Below are 24885 nucleotides of genomic sequence, written 5' to 3'. Positions count from 1 at the left end.
TTATTTATGGGGTGAACAAAGCTATTTTTATCACTAATCATGAAGCAAGTCTTACAGTGCCTGCAAGGAAAAGTACCATTTCTATCCTATGTTAACCTAGTTTTATTTCTCATTCCTGGTTCTTTACACAACATGTCTTTCAAGTTACTGTTGCGTCTAAAACCAAAGCTTGGTTCTTTATCCACTGTATTTTTGAGTCTATCCTCACTTAACAGGATATTCTAGTTTTGTTTAATTATTTTGCAAACCCCATTAATATTGTTGCTGTATTGTAGCATAAGCCTATGTTTATTACTTTTTTGTATCATTGTGTTTTTCTCATGGCTTTGTGTCTCATTGGCTTTGAACCGTTGTCTAGCCTTTCCCTTTATGTCTCTCTTCACTAGTTCTAACCCCTCTTGCATCAAGTTGTTTTAATAATCCCTTTGTACCATATGGTTCTGCAAAACTCTCCAGCTCTTTTTCAAAGTTAGCTTCTTCTGTGCATAATCTCGATGTACGTAAACCCTGTCCCACTACTATGTTCTTAAAAGTACGTCTAGGGTGCATACTTAAAAATTCCAAATAGTGATTGCTCCAACAATTTTTCTTGTATAGAGAGGTTGACATACCAGTCCCTACATCTTTGGTTATTCTTACATCCAAAAAATCTATAGATTTGAAATCACTTTTTACTGTAAACCGTAAAAAATCAGTGGTTGCCTCCAAATGCCTAACAAATCTTGTCAGTTCATCCTTACTATGATGCCATAAAATATAAACATCATCCACAAATCGAACATAATGCAGTAGATATTCACTCCACCATTGATCATTAATACATACATTAATTTCTTCCCAATACGCCAACACTAGGTTGGCGTAGGAGTTTGCACAGGGTGTGCCCATAGCCACACCCTGTTTTTGCCTATAGTATGTTCCATTACACATAAATACATTATTTTCAAGTATGAGTTGCAGAACTTCCAGAATTAACTGGTTTGTTCTCCTATCAAACACTTTCTGTACTTTTAATATTTCCCTAATCGCATTTAGGCCATCGTTATTACTAATAACTATACAGAGATTGTTAACATCAAGAGTAACCATTTGATAGGAAATATAAAAAATATTTAAGAGATTTAAGGCAATACCAGAATAATACAGCATATAAATGGAGCAATATCAATAATTATAAATTTGTATATGGAATGAATGTAAGGGATCACAAACAAGACACCAACAGATCTGAACAAGAGGGAGAAATGCATTATTATGATGATTTTTTTAGGACAGGGAGACAATTGTAGAAGGAATTACAAACAGGCAAATCAACAGTGGAGACAGGGAGACAGGGGGAGATGATACCCCCAGAGCAACAGACAATATATGAAATAATTCAACCAGATTGTGTACAGGAACCTATAAAAATTGATGGGGTTATCCACAGTCTGGGAGATTTTAAAATCTATTATTATACTCAACATCCTGTTCGTATTGAACACTTTAACTTATTCTCTAAAGGAATGACATTTACACCTAGGAGAAGATTTAATGCGGTTGATACACTAGTTGAATTCAAGTTATATATGAGAAAATTGAACCTGGGTGTATTTTTCCGGAATACCACATATGGGGGAATAAGTAACAACAGTTTCAAGAAAAAAAGCAATTTTACACCCCCGATGCACAATACCTTAACTACATTTGATAAGGTAGTAACTAAAAAAATCTATGATTTGCTTAACAAGACACGTAATGTCAAGGTTCATAGTAACTGGAGTACAGAAGAAGAAAAAGCCCTTTGCCAACTTTGTGATACTAATAGTATCCAGATAATGACCCTGGATAAGGGAGGGGGAATTGTGTGGTATGATTTGTATGACTATACACAGAAAATATTTGACATTCTCAATAAATCTGAACAATATGAGACTTCATCATTGAATCAAATAAATATAGCACACAGAAGGATAGACCTGTAACCGGAGGAATTCCTGTTAGATGAGCATATAGATGCGGATCTTTATAGATATTTGAAAGTTGATAATCCTGTATTAGCAACTATAGTAGGCATACCTAAGATACACAAGAGTGTAAATAATCCCCTTTTCAGACCCATCATTTCTGGAAGTAGGAGTAAAACTTTTCCTTTTGGAAACGTTATTGACCAATGGTTGAAGCATGTCTATACCAAAGTCCCACATTTAATAAAAGATTCTTGGGACTTCTTGGAAAGATTTAAACAAGAATTATGGGACAACAATATGATATTTGTAACCATTGATATACTAGATTTATTCTCCTGTATACCAAGAATAGAGGGTATCACTAGATTTATTAACAGCATTAATAAATACTCTCAATTGGAGTGGGATAGAACAGAACTCATCACTGAATTTACTAATATAGTACTTGATAACAACTATATTTACTTCGAAGGGGAATATTACAAACAAATCCTAGGAGTAGCTATGGGGGCAGCTTGTGCCCCCATATATGCCAATCTAGTATTACTAGACTGGGAAGAATAATTCATTTTAGATACCCCTTGGAAGGAGTATATAGTATGTTATGTGAGATTTTTGGATGATATGTTTTTGTTATGGAAAGGGACTGAAGAATCTGTAACACAATTTATAGAATATATTAATCATAGCAGCCCTTATTTGAAATTTATACACAATGTTAGTAAGATGGGAATAAATTATTTGAATACTTTCATTTTCAATGATGGACACACCTTTCAATCCAGAATTTATAGGAAAGAAACTTTTTGTAATTCATATTTGGAATATTCCAGTAACCATCCATATACACAGAAAAAAAGTATTTTGAAAGGGCAATGTATAAGGGCAGCCAGAATGACTACCCGCAAAGATGATATGATTAAAGAAATCAGATTCATAGGTGAACTATTCAGAGAGAGAGGATATCCTGTGATTTTAATTAAAGATATCACAGAATATGTGATAAGTGAATGGGGGAAAAAGTATGTTCCACTCTTGGGTAATGACACTAACATCCAGAACACTATAGACAAAAACAGAGGCAGTGATGGATATCAAAGGGTGTACATTTTAGAATTTAGTCCATATGCAGGAGAAATTAGGAATATTATAGAACAAAATTGGAACATTATAACAAGTGACGATACAATGTGTGGTAAAATAGGAGTAAAACCCTCTTTTGTGTATAAAACAGGAATGAATATTAAAAGGATGATAGAAGACAGGACATCTAATGGGAAAGAAATAGTAAAAATGAATCTTGAGGGAACCAAAAGATATGGACATTGTAACCAATGTCCATATATTTTGGAAGATAAACAGTTATGTCTAGAGAACAACATCAAGAGTAGAATATATTTCAGAAGGGGGAATTGTCAGACACAGCATGTCATCTATTTGGGGAAGTGTACAGCATGTCCCAATTACTATGTAGGGAAAACGGATAGAAGGTTACGAAATAGGATTTATGATCACCTTTACTGTATTAAAAAGAAAGACAAGAATAATGCATTGTATAGGCATTTAGAAGAAAGTACTGGATGTGATTCTTTTAAGTTTGCCATACTGGAAGTGGTTAGGAGTGACCCTAGGGGAGGGAATGTCAAGGCCATATTGGGAGAGAAAGAAATCAAATGGCAGATAAGACTAAATGCGGCCAGTGCCCCAAGTATCAATGAACATATACCCACAAAACCTCTCATCAGGGTTTAAAATATATATATTTTTTAGTTAATATTATGTAGATTATTTAGTCTCACATTCAGTTGCTGGACAGGTGTATTGTTATAGTTGCATTCAGTGAACATTTTGGGATTGCTGGAAACACAGGTATCAATGTATATATATAAGAAATATACTAGAAGTATAATATAAACATTATAGTATATGTATTTAGATAGAATGGAATTCAACTAATTTAGTGCAAATCTGAACAAGAAGTTTGTATATGTATATGTATTATGTTTTAGGAATTGTTTTTATATAGTATATTAATTTTATGAACAGTCCTTTATACATATTTTTACATAGGTATATTTTTAATGTATCTTTTTAAAAAAAAGTCCTTTGGAATTATTAACTTAATTGAATAAGTGAATAATTGAATGTCAAGGGCAGGAAATATTATTATTATAAATGGATTTCAAAAAGTACAATGAGTGTTCTGATGAAATCTATGGTCAGTAGAAGAAAGCGCTCAACCTGTTTTTATTTTTGGATACATTAAACCTGTTTTTAATATAAGAATTGGATCCTGTCACTTGTTTTCTTGGAATTTTTCTTGTTCTGCACTTTTTTGGAGATTGTCGGCATTCCTTGAATCACATTTGAGTTTACAGAACCATATGGTACAAAGGGGTTATACAAACAACTTGATGCAAGAGGAGTCAGAACTAGTGAAGAGAGATAGAAAGGGAAAGGCTAGACCATGGTTCAAAGCCAATGAGACACAAAGCCATGAGAACAACACAATGATACAAAAAAGTAATAAACATAGGCTTATGCTACAATACAGCAACAATATTAATGGGGTTTGCAAAATAATTAAACAAAACTGGAAAATCCTGTCAACTGAGGATAGACTCAAAAATATAGTGGATAATGAACCGAGCTTTGGTTTTAGATGCAACAGTAACTTGAAAGACATGTTGTGTAAAGAACCAGGAATGAGAAATAAAACTAGGTTAACATCAGATAGAACAGGTACTTTTCCTGGCAGACACTGCAAGACTTGTTTCATGATTAGTGATAAAAATAGCTTTGCTCACCCCATAAATAAAAAGGAATATGTATTTAAACTATATGCAGACTGCCACATGGAAAATGTGGTATATTTAGCAATGTGTCAATCATGCCCCAGTTACTATGTAGGGAAAACCAACTGTAAACTGAAAATTAGAATACAATATCATTTGTACAGTATTAGACAGAAACATGAACATAATGCTCTGTATGTGCATACTTCTAAGAATCCAACACACATCTTTAAATTTACAGGTTACACATATGAGTAAAAGGGGGGGCCATAGTGAATGTCACTGAGTATAATGAACTTACACTGTATTATAGAGCTAGCAGCAAATCATCCACCAGGGTTGAATACATGTATACCTTTAAGACCAGCCCTTAAGAAAAGAAGGGCAGTGAGATGATTGGTGGTTGTGTTTTTAAATGTATTTAAATAGACTTCATGAATGCTGTTCCACTGTCTGATGAAGGGTTTATCCCGAAAGCGCTCACAGTTTTATCACCATTTTACCTGTTTTTATGGAATAAAAGTTTGCACAGCCTATTACTGTGGATGGCGCAGTGGTGCAGCGGTAGCATTGTCGACTCACAGCAAGAGTTTCTCCAGTTTGATTCTTGGCTGGGGTGCCTTCTGTGTGGAGTCTCCTTGTGCTTGTGTGGTTTTCTCCAGGTGCTCGGGTTTCCTCCCACATTACAAAGACATGCATCTGGAGCATTTCTCCCCAGGCCTCCGCTGAAAATTGGCTTCATTCTAAGTTTGACTTCCCAGTTAACAAATGTTAAATAAATAAAATAAAAATATTTGGACTCGACTGTTTTCTAGGATTTCCATTGTTTTTTTGGCAATTGAGTCCTTAAGGAAATGGAGAGAGAATTTTTATTCACTGTATATCTAGCTAGATAATCTATCTATATCTATATATCTATCTATCTATATATATGTATATATATATGTATATATATGTATGTATATATATATATATATATATATATATATATATATATATATATATATATATATATATATATATATCTACATTTATATCTATATATATATATATATATATATTAGGAAATTTAAACAACGCTCATTCTGATCACCCAGATATTTGCAGATCAGTACTATTTCTAGGCAAGCAGAAGTGCTGGATAAGATACGTTGCCTGTTATTTTCGTTTAGACCCTGCTAGCTTACTTCTTTTCCTTATTCCATCAGCCTACTGTGTTTAAACCATATTGATAACGTTTCCAGTCTCTTTTGAATGACTAAGCTAATCATGTTTGTAGAACAATTTGTGCATGGGAAGAACAACATGTCACTTGTATGCTGCTTCACCCTCTTACTGAATAATGGGCACAGAATAGGCTTTTGTGACAATGAGTTTCACTTTATAGGATTTAGAACAGCACTTTTGCTAAGCCGCATTCCCTGTGTGTTTTGATAAATTACTAGAAAGCCATTTTAAAGGGGATGCACCAGAACCCTGTCCCTGCAACCTGCGAATAACATACCATATTAAATAGCCTGGAGATAACCATTTGAATTATTGAGACCCAATTTAGTAATTCCCTTAAAGCTTAGTCTGAATGGCAGAAGAAACAGATTTATATATATTAGGTCCAAATTGTTCATTTCTGTGAATATTCCCTTTTTTTCCAAAGTATGGTGATCTTGAAGTTAGCATATATAAGTTCAGTGGGTATGGGGGAATTGAACCTCACACTGAGGGAAGTGCAGGGGGGATTTGAACCCCCTCCCCCACAAAAAAATTGAAAGGAGAAGAGTGATGTTTAGTATACATTCATCTCCTACAGTTTTGGCCTTATTTTTTGGGTCTGTTAGCACTCAGTACTATGAGTGCTGATAGTTCAATAAGGACCCACCATAAGTATTGTAGATAGCTTGCACTGTCTCCAGATGTGTAACAGTAGTATCAGCAACTTTTATGACTGTAATGCCTCATGCCAGTACTATTGCTAAGATGTTTAGTCAAGTCAGTCTGTTGTGATTTCAAGGACTTTAATATAACATACCTGTCTGCCAATAACTGCTTCTTTAAGTTCTTGATAATTCACATCTGTTACTTAAGTAATGTAGTTTATCCATCTTTGTCTCTGCTGACACTTTCGTCTTTTGCCATTTGCCTTCTATCATTCCTAGTATCTGTAGTGAATTCTGTCTTCACATTAGGTGATAAAGTACATGAATTATAGTTTTGCTGTCAGACCTTCCAGTAATCAGTCTGGGTTTATTTCCTTAAAAAGACTTTTTTTCAGTTTGTTTCCAATATCCAATCTATATTTTTGAGTTTGACCTTATTATTTTATTTTAATTTCATTCATTATTTAAAAAAAACATATTTTCTGTCCTTGGTCCTATTTTATTGTTATTTAGCTGTAGTTTATGGCCTCTGTCTTTTATGTCCTCACATCTGCTTGATGGTGAGTCTGAGTTTTTTCTAGTTTTTTGGCCATTCTCTTAAAGGTTTTTCCTTGGAGGGCCTAATTTTAATTTATTTTTTTTGGTATTTCCAGGTATTTGACATTACCACAATGTATATTTAAAGTACCATAATTTTTAGTATAATTTTGATGGGAGCCACAGTTCTAAATAATATTAATGTTGGTGTCAAGAGGCCCACATTTTCAACAATTGGCTAGATGTGCTACTTTTGCCAGTAAGCTAATACATTGTCTATATCAAATTATTTAGCACAGTTTTAATAAAAATAATCATGCCAGACCCCCGCATTAGAAATATCTTGCCAGTGTATAGTTTAACAGAAGCTCAAGAGATGTTTAATTACAGTTTTGTTTCTTGCAACTACAGTTTTGAAGAGAGAAAAAATCTTAAAGTTAGGAGGCTGTTATTAGGTTATGCCTTTTTTCAGTAAGTTTAATAGAAGGCAGTTAGGAGATTACGTATTTGTTCAGTGACTGTCAGAAAATGAAAACCCATACATATTTCTTCTGATTCGTTTTTTAGGCTAGCTACACAGCAGTGAGGGAAGAATCCCTGACTATGATCTAATTGGGTTATAACTTTAAGTAGTAGTTCAGGAGCTTGATGGGACTGGAAGAAAAGGATGGGTGTGCCCATCCTTGGGTGGAGGGAGGGTATGTCCTGGCAGCCTTGCTGATTGGAAGCTTGCCTGAAGCAGCAAAGGCAGTGCATGGAGGGAGACACGCGGTTGAGTAAAGTTGTGGTAGTAGTCCTTGCCACTGCATGTGCAGAAGTATGCCAGCATGAGCCTGAGGAGTATTAATACTTCCTGCAGTGGCATAGGTGCTCATGTCATCATCATGGGTAGGGTTAGGACTACAAATGCCCTCATTTTCCAGGATGACAGTAAGGGTACAAGCAGACCTTATGACTGTCTGTGTGACAGCCTCTGCTTATAGTTCTTGCCCCGTTTGGGTTGCGTCTGATGTAAGATGGAACAAATGGGCTAAGACATATAGCAGAGGACATGATGGTTTTCAGAGTACGGGGGAAAAGATAAAGAAATATACTTTTTTATTAGAAAACCAATACAATTATTGGATAAGAAAATGTTTAGTTTGTCAATTAATGTCAGCATTTCCAATATTTTAGATTTATATTTTCAACAGCTATGGTTCGTAGAAAAAAGAAACTTCACTATGGAAATGATCAGTGTGTTTCAGAAACACTGCTGTAACCTTCTAAAAATGAATGCAGTGTAGTATTAATAAGGGGAAAAATCAGTAATGTGTATAGACAGCTGCAAGCTGAAAAATGTTTATTCATTTTAAAAAGAGAATTTTCAAGGTTATTTGAAATTTGTCAGCTGACTTACGCAGATGTTTTTCATTAAGATGCAGCATACCTGCCAACAGTGTGATAGTTCTGAAGTATATTTTATTGTGGAGACTTATTCCTTAATGCATATGTGAGACAGAGCTGACTGTGTGCCATTCATAATGAATGAACAAAGAGTAGGGAGTAAAACAGGAGAACTCTACATTTCTTAGCTGGCTAGGGATGTAGTCTATGAAGAATGGAATAAATTATTATAGGTGTAACAACTTTCCTGTTGAAAAATGAGTAGAATGTGTCTTTTAGTTTCAAAGCTCATGCCAAATCATGATCACACAAACAAAAGCAGTCCAGACCACGTCATTTTCTGATTATTTTATGTTTTGCTGTTTTCAGATATTACTATTACCCACCATAGTACACTCTAATTATGATGAGACTTTGCTAGGCATAAGCATTACATTAATGGAAAATAACTGTCATTCAGTTATGCATTAAATCGTGTGCTAAAAGATTAAGATTCCTCACTTAGAAACTGCTACAAACAGAGTGTAGTGTCACAAACTACTTATCCTAGTATATAACAGCTGTGTGCTCCTGGGGACTTTATCTTTTTGTTTTCCTTTGCAAGTGTGCTCATCCTGAAGCTTTAATTTTTGTAAAGTGACTTTGCCGAGTACCACTGAGACATGCAACTCTCCTACTGTCTTGGAAATTTAACAAATCAATGGACAACTCCTGAAATCCTTAGTTAAGAATTGGATTTAACAGTGATGTGAGGATGGCTAGTTTGCTACATGCTGCATGGTTTGGGGAGGGGTCTTGGGGTATGAGGACAAAATTGCTTTCTGTGTAGTGCTACTGCTTAAACAATCAAACTGTTCCATATTCCTCAGAGTGCAGCTCCAAGGTGCTTTTTCACATCAGCAGGTTAACAAAAATCACACCTACACATGAAACAGTGAACCATGTGAAATGCCCTGTGTTACTTTGTGGGACTGACCATACACCCTGATTCCTCATACTTCGGTACCAGAAGAATATCATGAGATACATGCACAAACCTTCATACAGGAATATGGGCCACCTTTTCTTAAATTAAAATTGAAGGGGTGAGTTCTTTCAGGAACAGGTAGAGAACAGCAAACACACTGATCATGCTTTAAATATCTGAAGGATTGCATGGTTCTGCTACAGACTACATTACTCAGAATCTCATCTCAGGGTTTTGAACCTGGCCCCCATAATGCATTACCTGACACGTGTGTCCAATTTAAAATATGAGAACTGCAATGGATTATTTCTATTCTACTTTAAAAGGTGCCATCAGTGAACATCAGGAACATTTTTTTCACTGAAACAGTGCTTTCCAAGGATGCAGCAGATAATTCCTCCTGGTAACATTATGGTTTTATGATATAAATACTGTTTGAGTAGATAAATCATATTGGAAATGAAGACACTGGCTTTTGAAGTGGGTACAACTAGCCAAATAGCATGTAACAACATTACTATAGTTTTCTCTTAAATTGCAATATAAATTCTGATTCCTTAAGAAAATATGCAATGGAAGTATTTTAAAAAATATATAAGAACAGATACCAGGACATACTTTTCTGAAGGAACTACAATTCCATCTGTTTACTGAAGAACATTCAAGATCTGACATTTTAAGAACTTGCACTGTCAGTGACATATAATTTTAATAAAAAATGCCATGGCAGTGTCTTTTGATCATTTTCAAACAAGGATTAAAAACTGTAGTGAAAGGTAAAATTCATCAGATCATGATAATAGAAACAAAAAACACAGCTGGTGGCAATGTGGCAGTAACTTGTAAGTAAGCAGCTTTGCTTGAGTTTTCTTTTCTTCACTTCCTTTTCCTGGACTAGCTATGGCCATTACTGGCAAAAATTTTAATTAATTTACATTCTTATTTGTAGTGTATCCAAGACAACCTTAAAGAGGTAAAACAATCATGACATTTTAATAATTTAAGATTAAATATATATTCCTAATTCCCAGAATAAGAAGATAAGGATTTAAACATATTATCTGAGTCACCATTAAAAACTCCCACTATCCTATGATCTGAAGGCAGCTGCATTTTGTCCGTACTAATGAAAACAAGTCCATGCAAGGTCTGCTGTTTCTGCATAATAGTGTAGTTTGACATCTCAGCCATAAGTCTTTAGAACAGTATAAAGGAGAAAGATGGTAATATAGAGAGATATACTTTAACGACCTTAATAATGTTCATATCTAATTTCTTGATATAACATAGAATCAGCAAGTCTACCATCTTCAGTTAGATGTAATTAAGTTTCTTTATTAAAGTTAAACTAAATTGCTGGCTTTGAAAACTACGGCGGTTTTGCTACACCCTGAACAGAAATTATGAAGTTGCTTAGAATCTTTGCCAAGTGCTATTACTGTCTTAACTTTCATATTTGTCTGTGAGTGTGTATTTTTATGTCTGAGAGCAATCTCTCTCTCTCTCTCTCTCTCTATATATATATAAAAAAAAAAACAGTATATATTTATTATTGAACACTGATTGCAAAACAACCGATTAAAAAATCACATTGTATTGCACACATGCTCCAAACAGTACATATTCAGTTGTAATTCATGCAACATAAATAGGCTCCATTCACTAACGAAAAAATCCACATTTAAATAATCTCACACAGTATGTACACAAACAATATTACACAACACTACATACACAAAATTATCCCACTAATAGCTAAAACAGTACACTTTGTGGGGGCAAGCCCCCTTGCACCACCCTTGTGGGTGATTGTAACCCCAGATCCCTACAACTTTATATATACTACTTCAGAGATCACACAACAGTAAGGAAAGTACATACTCCCAACTCCACTCTACCAAGATTTAAGACAAGATAATACTGGTACCTGCCTTAATCATGAACAATTTGGTGACATGCACATTTGAGAAAACACACATTCATTGAGATGTCTCACCAGAAATAATGTCAGCAAATTGACTTTTTGACCATCTCAATGACACTTCTCTCTCTCTCTCTCTCTATATATATATATATATATATATATTCTCCGCAAAATGCACACAGAAACAGTAAAACAGTGAGGTGCATGCATAAACCAAATATACCACAAATGAACAGCAGCACTCCAAACTAAATATAAAAAAACAATGTTTATTAGACCAAACGTAAAGCAAATAGATTTCACTGCCACACCCATAGCTTCATCAATACAGTATAAAACAAATCTGTTGAAACCATACTTCTGTTTGATTTTACATGAACTAGTAGTATCACAAGATCAACAGTCTACCAATTGCAATCAAACCAAAACCAGCATCAGCAAAATTCAGCAGCAATAACCACTTCACGATATTAATTCAGTCCTAAGTTAGAAATGGCCATGGTTTTAATAATTCTATATTGTCAGCTTCCTGTCTAAAAGTGATTGCTTGTGGTAGTTGTTCAGTCAAAATGACCCTGTCCTTTTCAATAAATGTAAAGGTAGCCCTTTTTAATTTTTCCAAATATTTTGGGTTTCTAATACCATGATGGGAATGGATCCCATTCCTAAGTCAAAGTATGGTTAAAGTTCATGAAATTAGTATTGTTTCACTCTTTGATGTCAGCCAAAAGTGTTCTTTGCAGCACCCGCAGTGTGCTCAGTAATGGCTCCTTCTGTAATTCGTACAGAGTTACATGTATTAGTAGCATATCTAAATAAGATTTTAGACTCTATTTATAAGACCCCATTGCTCCTACTACTACTGGAACTGTCTGGGTAGCTTTCTTCCAAATTGCTCTCATTTCTGCTTGCAAATCCTGATATTTTATAACTTTGTGTTTCTGTGTGCGCAGGACACTGTAGTCACTGGGTGTGGTGATTTCAATGATCAATGCTACGTTTGTCTTCTTTTCCTGCATCTATCTTTTGAACTGTTGGTAATGGGTGATCTCGTGATGTAGACTTCATCATTTTCTATGATGCTTTGTGGCTCATGTTTCCAGTGTTTTTCAGCCACTTCAACACCATTATATTTGCACAATCCCCAGTGCAGCAGTCTTGCCACATTATTATGCCTTTCAGTATACAGTCCTTCTGCAATTAGTATGTCACAACCAGCAACTAGGTGTGCTACAGTTTGAAATTCTGTTTTACAAAACCTACATTTGTCTGTTTCTCCCACATGTTCAATAGACTTTGTAAACCAATGTATATGTAGCCCACTATCTTGTGCCGCCAATATTAACCTTTCATGTCTTGGTTTAAATTCATCTCTCCTTAACCATTCCTGCGTTCATTCCTGATCAACATGATGTTCTTCCAGAAGTTTTCTATACTTGCAGCTATGCATTTTCCACATTTCTTGCCTTTTCATTTGATCCTTCACCTTATATTCTTTCTTTTGTTTTTTAGCACATTCAGTTGCTGCCTGATTTTTTACCTACTTCTGGTTTGATTTCCATTCCTGCTTGACACCGATCTGATTTGCTAAGTTAAGCAGAGAAGTCATTTTCGATTTATTCTCCTCATGTTTCAAAACTTTCACTATGTTGGGTCTCATGAGGTCAGCAGATATGTGTGGAGTTCTCCGATTGCAGATCTATACATGTAATCAATTTCAAGGAGGCTCATCCCTCCTTCGGAACAGGTAATATATAGTCTTGGTATGCACTGATTTTTATAAACCATTTGGTGAGCATGAAGCATCCTTCTTGTTTTAATATTTAAATTATCCAGCATGTTTTGGGGCCAATTAATCACTCCAAAACTGTATGTTAGGACAGGAAGAGCAAATTGGTTTAAAGCTTGGATTTTGTTCCTAGATGTCAATGCTGTTTTCAGGATTAATTTAAGTCTTCTAAAATATTCCTTACTAAGTTTTACTCGCATTTGTTCATGTTTTATTGCTGATCCTTCATCAATTCCCAAGTATTTATACACTCCCTCTTGCTCAAGTTCTTTTATATCACATTCATGTCCCAAGCTGATGTTTTCCTGGTGCTGTAGTTTTCCTGCTTTAAAGGTTGCTTTTGCACATTTATCAAGACCAAATGACATTCTAATATCATCTGAAAAAGTTTAGACAACCTGCAGTTGTGCTTTCAGTTCCTCATCTGATGAGCTATACAGTTTTAAATCATCGACAAAGAGAAGATGAGAAGTGTTTAGGCTTTGTTGTTTTCTAGGAGCCAAATTATATCCATGGTCTAAGCTGTTAAATAAACAGTTTAATGGATTAAGGACAAGGCAGAACAGCAAAGGTGACAAACAGTCATCCTAGAATACCCCCCTTTGAATTTTTATCCCTGGGATAATAATTTGTCCTTTATCGTGGCTTAATTGCAAAGTGGTGTGCCATTGTTTCATGATCACTGTAATGCAATCAATGAGTGTAGGGTGCATCTTATACATTTTTAAGAACTCTTTTATCCATGAATGTGGGATACCATCAAATGCTTTTTTGTAGTCAATCCATGCCATGCTTAGATTCTTTCCCTTTTTACAGTTCCCCACTATGATTTTATTTAACAACAAATGATCCTTTGCTCCATATGACCTTCTTTTATTCCCCTTTTGTTCTTCTGCCATAATTGAGTTTTCTTCTAAATGACTATAAACTCTGTCAGCATCAGTTCCCATGTATGGTTTATACGTTGTCAGAAGGAAAGTTATTGGTCTATAATTTTTGGGGTAACTTGCAGGTTCACTCTTAAGTAGGAGCATTGTTTTACCTGTTGTTAGTCAGATGGGTGTCTGTTCGGGGTCTGCATATAGGGTCTATATTACCTTATCGAATGACAAAAAGAGTGAACAGTCTTTCATTGATCTGAAAAGTTCAAAAACGCTAAACAGCAAAGACATGGAACAGCGATTTTGTTTCTCAAGGAAAAAAAATCGCTGCTCCGCAAGAAAAAAAAAAAATCAAGCACAAAATGAAGTGGGGGGCTTTGCCCTACACCCCCCATACCCCCCATACTTAAATATACCAACTCTGAGATCGCACCATAGTGGAGGAAATGGCAAAGCCCTGAAGACAGCCCATAGATGTTTTTCCCTGGGAAAAAAAATAGATGGTCCATGTCATCGCTGTATAGGGGTTTCAACCTTTCCGGATGGATGGATGAAAGAGCGTTCACTCTTTTCATCATTCGATATGGTAATATAGATCCTGCATATAAATAGTTTCTACTCATTGCTAGATCTTCATGCAAAGATGTTAATATTTTTAACCAAAAGTTAGGTACTGCATCTGGGCCTGGGGTTTTCCAGTTAGAGGCTTTTCTTAAACTTGTTTCAATCTCTTTGACTGTTACTTCATCCCATTTCATATTCTCTACCTTTAAACTTCTTATTCTGTCTTTTACTTCTTTTATCCATTTAGCATCATTGTTGTGTTCCACAGGATCTTCATAGATACTTCTCCAAAATGCATCTATTTCTTCTTTTTTTGGCGGTCTTTCAATTCCTTTTACCTTGTTTCCCAGTTCTCTATAAAACTTTTTTGGGTCATCACTAAATTGCTTATTTTGTACTTTTCCTTTATATTTATCTGCATATCTTCTAAGTTTTTCCACCTGTGCTGAACTTTTTAATTTATTTGCAATAATGCATGATAGATCCTGGTCTGTTCTAATACTATGCATTGCTTTTATCACATCTATCTTTCTTAGTATTTTTGTTGATCTATTCCCTCTTCTATAGTCCTCTAACAGTAACATTTCTTGTCTTAATTGCTTTATATTTTTCTCTATTCGATACTTCCATGATGGTATTCGATTTCTCCCCTTCCTTTCCCTCACTACTCTGTGTTCTTGTGGTAGAACTTTATCAGATATTAATTTAGCTGTACAGTAATATATCCAGTTTACTTCTGTTATATCGCATGGATCTCTATGGACAGTCCTTCCTAATTACTGTGTTCATTTGTTTTACCAGACTTCTGACTCTGGGGTTTTATTGACATTCTTCAGCCTATTTCTTTCATTTATCTTAATATATATATATATATATATATATATATATATATATATATATATATATATATATATATATATATATCTGTTTCCATTAAATCAAGCAACTCTTCTCTTAGCTCATTGTCTTCCAAGCTGAGGGCACATCCCTTATTTTTCATTTCCTGCGGGCATTCTATAGAAAGTTCTATAGCAGTTTCCTTTAGCACCTTCTCCTCAATTTCATCCTGTATCATCCATTGCTCTGTCATATGGGAACTCACTGGCCCATCACTCTTCAACATTGACTGTATCAGAGTTTCCTGTTCCTTCCCTTGCCACTACATGATGAATGATATGTTTATGTAGGGCACTGAAACCTTTTTTTTACATGTAATATCATTCATTTGTTTGCTGATTTTTTTCTATAAAAGTGTGTGTAGTCTGTCCAATATAAAATGCACAACAGGTACTGTCAGCCAAATGAATCATGTATCTTGCATTACTTGTAACTAGGGAGCATATCTCTGAAAAGTTCTTTATATTTTTACTGGCAAAGATCCTGTTTTGAATACTAGATAAGAGTTTTTAAAAGCCCTACAGCTCTTGCTGTCATGTAATCCACCTACTCTAGAAAGTGGTGCCCTTGGGCTGCTATCAGTTTTGCAGTGTGAAAAATATTGAGGTAATGATCAATGTCTATGATAACTGAACCTGCAAGTCTCATCTTAAACATTTTAAAGTAACTTAGTGAACATTAACAGGGGCCAATACTTTTGTACTACTCTCTCTGATACAGAATGTATTAGAATCAATGTAGTCAAGAAGTGTATTGACTGAGTCTCAGTGGAGGTTTCTTTAACTCTGTATATCAAAACATTTACTTCCTTTCTAACTTTTCTTTTTCTTTTGATGGACTCCCCCCATGTTCAAACCTATGTTGCAAGTCATCTGCAAATGCATTGAAGGACTCTTCAGAACTACAAATCCACTTGATCCTTAGAAATTGTGATTTGGGGATGTTCCTGACCTCATGTCAACGATTGTAATTGCTATGGTGTGGTAAAGAATCTTTTAGAAAAGGCCTTCCTGTATAGGGAGGTTACCAGGGAGCCATGTAAAATCTTAGTTATTTCAGTATTTAAAAAAATCACGACTAAACACACACACAGATATATCTATCTATCTATCTATCTATATATATATATATATATATATATATATATATATATATATATATATATAAATATATGTCTATCTATGTATTACACCATTGAAAATTCAGTTCAGTGTATGGTATTTTTGGTGCACTTACATCGGACATGCCATTTGTTGAACTGTTGATACTGAGATGTACAGTGAAGATCAGACAATTTGCCCTTTCCTTACTGTAGTGTGATCTCGGAGTTGATGTATATAATTAGCAGGGGGTGTGGGGGGCTGAGTGGAATTTGATGAATGTCATTTCCGATGAAATGACATTCAATGAAGTGGGTTTTTGCTGATTTAATATAGACCCTCTATGTGTGTGTGTGTGTGTGTGTGTGTGTGTGTGTGTGTGTGTGTGTGTGTGTGTGTGTGCGCGTGTGTGTGTGTGTGTGTGTGTGTGTGTGTGTGTGTGTGTGTATGTGTGTGTGTGTGTGCACGCATGTGTGCGCACGTGTGTGTCTGTGTGTAGATTCCATTCAGAAAATCGACTCAATGGCAAGTCGAACTTCATATGGTTGAGATCATATGATCAACTTTCCAAAAAGTCAAGTGAAGGAAAGCAACAAAAATGTTTGCGGGGGGGTACCCAGCACCCCCCCCCCACACTACCTGCATAATATATATATATATATATATATATATATATATATATATATATATATATATATATGCAAGAGCATTTATTTGTGTTAACAAAGATACTTTTTGTGACTTTTTTTTGAGGAGGCACAGTATACGGAAACATTCTTAGAACAATATGAAATAAGAAATAATGAAAATCCTTGGCACTTATATATTATGCAAGCATTTAATAGAGAAGCAAAAACAAGAATATTCATACAATTTTGTACTGAAGTTGACAGAGGCAATTTAAAGTATTATTTAAAAACAGTGTCTAGAGATGTTATGGATATTACAAAGCTTTATGACAACAGAGGTTTATGGACTGTGGGATGGGAATGTGGTGTCATAATGAAAATGCAAAATGACAAATTAATACATTTGCGTAGTATAGTTAATGTGGAAGGGAATAAGTACTGAGGTCAACCAAAGACATGCTTTCTTTGTGGTAAAAATTTTCTTTTAGTTAGCAATAGTGACAAAAAGAAATGTTTTATTTGTGGTAAAATTTGCCATGAAGCAAAAAAAAAAAAAATGTGAGCAAAAATATATAAAGTTTGAAAAAGTATGATATTCATGGATGGACTGTAATGTTAAAGAGAATCATACACAGGAAAGAAAAGCAGACCAACAAAGAGAGATTGTTTTAGTAGATAACAATGTGGGGACACAAAAAGAAAATACAAATGAGGAAGATATAAAAATGGAAATAAAAGAACGTGTGAGGGGAAAAAAAGAAAAAGAAGGAGAGATAGAAGAAGAATTAAGTAATTTAAGTGATGAAGGGGAAGATAAATGGATAACGGTTAAAAGTAAAATAAATTCTATTGGGAAAACAGTGAAGGATAGAAAGCGCAAAATTAAAAATAGAAAGGAAAAGTTAAAAGCAAGAGAAAGTTTTTTTCACAAAGTGAGAATCCTATCCATAAATGAGAATAGTATAAAGAATGTCCAACAAAGGATAGGAGTGCTGGAATGGTGTAGATAGTTAGATATGGATATCATAATATTAATAGTGGAAGAAAGAATACACGTAAATGGGTTATGGAAAGGCAAGGTTATATGGAATACAGGAGAAGAAAAATGTGCAGGAATAGCAATTTTATGTAAAGAATAGTAGTATTAGGAAGAATATTGATATTAGATATAAAATGGAAAAAATGAATACGTAGAGGTGATTACACTTTATGCATACATTTTAAAGAAACAGGGAGAGATCATGTTTAGGAAAATACTTGATTATGTTAGCATGAATATGCAAGTAATATTAGTGGGAGACTTTAATTGCGATTTAAGACACTGGAGAAAAGAAGGGGCAGATGTAAAGGTAATTTCAGAAATGTTCAAAAGCAGTAAAATGTACTTATGTGAAAACAAACACTGGACATACAAAAGGAGTAATTTGAGAATTGAAATTAATTATTTTATAGTATCAGAGAGTCTAAGGATATTACATCAATGAGTTAAAATTACGTGATTTTCAGACGATGTAGCAATCTGGATAGAGATTCAAGAAAGAAATAGCCTATATAAAGATAGCTAGAGGTATAAAAAGAACTAATGAATCAGAAGTAAATGCATATGTAAAGGAAATAATGCATCAAATATGGTTAGATCATATAAACATGAGAACATTTTATAAAGATTGGATAAGTTGATGGATTAGTTTAAAATAAAAATATAGAAAAGAAGTACTGGAATAGCAAAGGACAAAAAGAATACAAGACACTTGCAAATATAAGGAAATCAGTAGCCATGTCTTTAAAGCAAAATAGGCAATGAAGAAGAGTTTCTAGAAAAAGACAAAATGTTATATGAAATGAACCATGAGAAAAAAATGTTATTCAAACAAAGATATTTTTATAAGGAAGAAAAGAAGAAGTAGCACCATACCTAAGCAAAATGGATAAATAAAAAATGAGGCTAATAAGAGAATTAAGGAATTATTAAGGAAATATAGTGGATACACAAAAAGAAACAATGCAGACAATAAAAAGACATATTTTGAAAACTTTTTTCCATATGTGAGACTATAAAAAAGCATAAATGGAATTTAAAAAAAATAACTATAGAATTAACTGAAGAAGAGACTAACAGAATGGAAGAAAAGATTACAATGATAGAATTAAAAATGTGTGAGAACAGTAAATGTAGAAACAGCTACAAATTTAGATGGATTTGAATACCTAATGTATAAGGATATTCAATAATGGTAAAAACAATATTTTTTAGAGGTGTTGAATGAATGGCTTGAAAAATGGGTAAATGATGAAAAAGTAAGTATGGATGCAAATAAATGTATATGGAAAAAGGGTGAAAGAACAGCCATAGAAAACTGGAGATCACTAGTATTAAACAATGTTAATTATAAGACTTTTATGAAAATAGTAGAAAAAGAATAGTAAGTAAGGCTAATAAGCTACTGAATGAAACAATGTTTGGATAAAAGAAAAAGGAAGTCAAGAACATTTAATGATAAGAGAATTGGTAGATGTAATAAATAGGGAAACAGAATTGAAAATATTAGTAGGATATGTAAGAAAAGCATTTAATGAGATGCAGCATGAAGCATTGTAGGAAATTTTGAAAGAATATAAGTAATAAAATAATCAACATTTAAAAATCAGTAACTAGCAAAAATAAAGTGAAATTAATGGTTAATCACTGGTTAAGTGAGATAATAAAAATAAAAAGTGGTATTAAACAAGGATGCCCAGCAAGTAGTATTCTATTTGCATTAATAATGAATTTGCTCATTACCAAGATAAATTTAGTATTGGAGGAAGCTAAATATAGTATACCAGAGGGAATTCGGATTCCAGTATTGTTCTCTTATGCGGACTATCTACTATTAGTTATGAACAGTAACAAATGGATGAGTGTAGCTATGAATATAGCTATTAAGACATTTGACAAAGAATTAAAAGTGTTAGGTTTGAGTATTAAAGAGGAAAAGAGTAAAGGACTGGGATTCCCATGAAAAAAATAAGAGGTATTCATTTTAATAAAAAGAAATAGAAATTTTGGGAATAAGGTTTGGTAACAGAGACTGACCTAACGGAAGGACATGATACTTAAAATAAGGAATATTTGTATATTTTGGAGAATATTTAAAGTTATTTATAGGAAAAAAGCACGTTTAAATATTTCAGTAATATTAGGTAAGATGGCACATCTAGCAAGTGCATTCATGATACCATTTGATACCATTGGAATGTGAAAAAAATTATTGAATGTGTTATTTACATTTATATTGGGATCTAGATTGAACTCTATTAAAAGAGGAATTCCTTGTGTTACGAAAAAGGAAGAAAGTTTGGGTTTAATAAATCCAGTTGTATATATACCTTCACTGAATTTATATAAAATTTGGACAGGAATAAAGGAAAAAAGGAAAACTGTTAATAAATACAATAGAGGAAAAATATAAAGCAATATGGGAAAAGTTTAAATGTTTAAAATGACGTAAAGGAATTACTTGTATGGAAATATTATTATGGAAGATTGATTTAAGTAATATAGAAAATAATAGGAAAGAATGGTATGGCAATATAATGGGAAACTTTTATTATATTTATCCTTGGAGGCAGTTAGGAGAAAAAAAAATAAAAGCTGTAAAAGCAAGAATGAAAAGATGTGAAAAATATGTGGAATGTATAGATTTTTTTTGTGGGGCTGTCTATAAATAAGCTTCTAGTAAAGGCAAATATGCTATATGTAAAAATAAAAGATAGAGTCGGTGCATATAGTGGGAAATTAGAGACCACTGAACATGTGTTTCTGAAATGTAAAACAGTAAATCAATTGTGGGAAAAAATATGTGGTAAAGAATGTTTAAAAGGATTGAAAAATGTTAAATGTATAAATATGGACATGATGGAACATGGATACTGCGAAAATAGGAATCAAAATGATGTAGATAGATTAGATGAACAATTGTTTTGTATAATGTGGATTGTCTGAAATGAAAGAATGAATGAGATAAAATTTAATGGGAAATGGGTACTGTCAGAAATTTTGAAGAAAATAAGATTTTGATTGTGGAAAAAAAGAGTGAGGGAATTGAAAGTTAAAATAAAAAAATGAAAATATGTCAGTTAATTGTAAATAATTCAAAAATAAGAAAGGTGGGACACTGCTGGAGTTTCTATTTCCTTTATTAAAACCACACAAAATTACCAAGGATAAGCACTTTCGGGTGAAAAACCCTTCATCAGATAACATAGAGGCAAACATAACAACAATTTAAACTCACATCCAGCCAATGAAATTTCAATATACAACCCGCCTTTTCTGTAAGGCTGGCTTTAAAGGTACAAACTCATTTAGCCCAGGACTCCTACGGGCCATTAACTCCAGTATCCATTTGGATTCTAAAGATTCTGTAAGGAGCATAATGTCACCTCCTCTGATGTTTAATGTGACATTAACCACAGCCCTAAATCTAAAGGTATGTGTAGGGTTTATCTCAATATGCCTATAAAGGGCATTATGTGTGTCTTTATTCCTTATAGATGACAATGCCTTTGCAAAGGCCACATGTAGGACATATAACCTAGTTTATTTGGCAGAGTGTACACAATGTCCTGGGTTCTATGTGGGAAAAAACAACTGCATGTTAAAGGTTAGGGTGCTTCAACATTTGTCATCTATAAGGAATTTTGTGTGGTTTTAATAAAGGAAATAAAAACTCCAGCAGTGTCCCACCTTTCTTATTTTTGGATTCTGCTATTCGCTTGTTTGGTGGGACTTTGGCACAGCACTGAACGTTTTTCTGGATAATTGTAAATAATTGTAAGTAAACTGTAGAATTTGTGTTTAGAATGTATATATTGTGTACTCTGAATTTTAATAAAGGACCCCTACTGTTTTGGCAAACAGAGGCCACATTTTATGGCTGTACTGCCTGCTTTCAATCCAGGCGCAGTGGTGGTTTGGAGAAACAAGGAGATAATGTCTGAGGAATGACGATCTTGTGGCAATGATGAGGAGTTGTTTCAGTTGGAGAAACAACCTAGATGGTAGCAGTCACTGGAGGGAAAGAGTGAGTCAAAGAGGTTGGATAGTCTTTCGAGTCTTTTGAGACTTTGCAGCATGAACTGGTTGGTAGTATGGAATACTGAAAGGCACGTGAGCCTTCAGGGAAGGAGTTTGCATGCATTGAGAAGTGTGACAAGGAGACTGATGAAAGGGTGAAGGTGGGCAAGCTTTCACAAGACTTGGAGGTCATTTTTCAACAGCAGTTGTTCAAGGGTAAAAGTAAGAGCCAAAATGGGTGTCATATTACAACCCTCCAGTTAGGATGGTTGTAGAATGTTGTATTGCAGGACCTTATGGTACAGAGTGAAATAAACATTGAGAGAGTGGTGTCATGGGCAGAGATAACAGAATATAGGAAGAAGAAGTGGAAGAAGTGGTGATGGAGAAGAAAAAATCAGATGTGGATATGGTAAAAGAGGGAGAAAGTATAGAAAAAAAGAAGTCAGATGCAAAAAAAAAAGAAGTATATAGTAAGAATAAGTAGCAAAGAAGAAAAAGGACTAGACAGGTATAATATTTGGGAAAGTGTTATACTCCATTAGTCATGTCTCCAACAAGAGGTAAGAGCATTTTTACATGTTAATAAAGACATATTCTGTGACATTATTTTTGAATCTGGGCAGTGTTTGGAAAAGTTTTTGGGATGGTATGAATCAAAGAAAAAATGTAACCCATGGAATGTATATGTATTGCAAGTATTTAACAGAGAAACAAAAATGAAAATAGATGTATAATTTCGAACTGAAATGGAAAAAGATACACTAACAGCATAATTAAAGTCTATGTGTAAAGAAGTTCTGGACATTACTAAATGATAATAGAGGTTTATGGACTGGGGTTGGGAATGTAGTAAGTATGGTATTAAAAATGGAAGAAAAAAATGTGCACATTCCAAGTATAAGAAATGTAGATTGAAACAAAGGCCCAGTGAAATATTGGGGTCAACAAAAAATCTTTGTGAAAAAAGTGATCATTTAATTAACAATTGTGATAAAAGGAAATGTTATAATTGTGGGAAGTGGGTCATGATGTGAAAAAATGTAAACCGAAATGTTTTAAATGCGAAAAACAGGTAATTTATGGATGTATTTTAAGGAAGACATTAAAGAATGGAGGGAGGAAGTAATTATTGAACAAAAGATCAAGCTTGAGATAGAACAAGAGGAAGAAATAGAACAAGAACAAGAAAAAGAGAAATAAAGAAAGATAGAAAATATTGAACTAGAAGAAGGAGAAATAGTGAAAGAAAAAAGGAAAGACAAAAAGGGAAATGAAGAAATGTAAGAACTAAGTGAAGAAAAGAGTTGATTTGGAATATAGTAAAACTGAAAAAAATTCATGAGGAGAAGGTTAATAAGTAGGAGAATATAAACACAACAAATAGAAAATAATTAAATTTAAAACTGAGGAATTTAGCAATAAATGTAAATAGCATAAAGAATACAAAAAAGAGGAATAGGGGTATTAAAATTGTGCACAGCACTTGATATGGATGTGTTTATATTAGAAGATACAAGAATATTAACAGAAGAAGAGAGAGTATAAACTGAAATATTATGAGGTATGACATTATTTGAAATATAGAGAAAGAAATATGCATAGGTATAGGAACATTATGTAAGAAATCAGCAAAAATTTTGGATATTACTTTAGTAATAATGGGTAGAGTAACAATACTGTTAGTAACCATGGGATGGTCACTGTAGTGGAATGTATTGCTAATTATATCATGACTGGCCATTAACATTCTAAAAGAAGCATGCTGATTGGTCAGCCCAGGCAGGGTGCCCATTGGAAATCAACCATATACCAACAGAAAAGGTCTGGCTGCTAAAATATCATTGAGCGGCCACACTTTCTTATCCATATATAGAAAACACAATCCAAGAACTGAACCCTTAAAATCAACAATCTTCTAGACGCAGAAGGTGTTTGCAAGCTACGATGTTTGGCATTACCCACACCCAGCCATCTAATCACCCCATCTCAAGTGCCCATATATAAAAAAATGTCCTATAGAAAAAATATAGCATAAATAAAATGTTTTGAGTGAGTAAAGCAATGCAGGAGTGGAATCATGAAATAGCTAAAAGTTTACAAGCAATGAGTCAGAAAGACATTGGTCCACTGCTGAAATGTAAAATATCACTTCATACAGATTTGTATGATAAATGATCTGTCAGTATATTTTTTTCATCAGGTCTCCTCTGTTTAAAGCTGACACACCAAGACACAGAACACCTATATACTATTTAAATTAGTCATTCCCTTGCAACATACAAAAAAAATATTTTATACTAAATAGGAATTACTTGATAAAGACATACTCATCCATCTGCTGATAGCCAGCTGTATAAATATCAAATCATTAATTTCAGAGCTATCCACTTCAGCTACAGCCTACTGCACTAACCCAATAGGCCACACAGATGTTCAGTTTGTTATGAACTTGAGTCACGCATGCTGATGTGAATATTTTGGTGCAGACAATACATTACCATAACTCAAAGCAGGAGGAAGCTCTCTAAACA

The sequence above is a fragment of the Protopterus annectens genome, chromosome 2.part0 (assembly GCF_019279795.1).
Source record: "Protopterus annectens isolate FY-2018-M chromosome 2.part0, PAN1.0, whole genome shotgun sequence".
In the NCBI taxonomy this organism is placed as follows: Eukaryota; Metazoa; Chordata; order Ceratodontiformes; family Protopteridae; genus Protopterus; species Protopterus annectens.
This window is presented reverse-complemented; position numbering follows the sequence as displayed.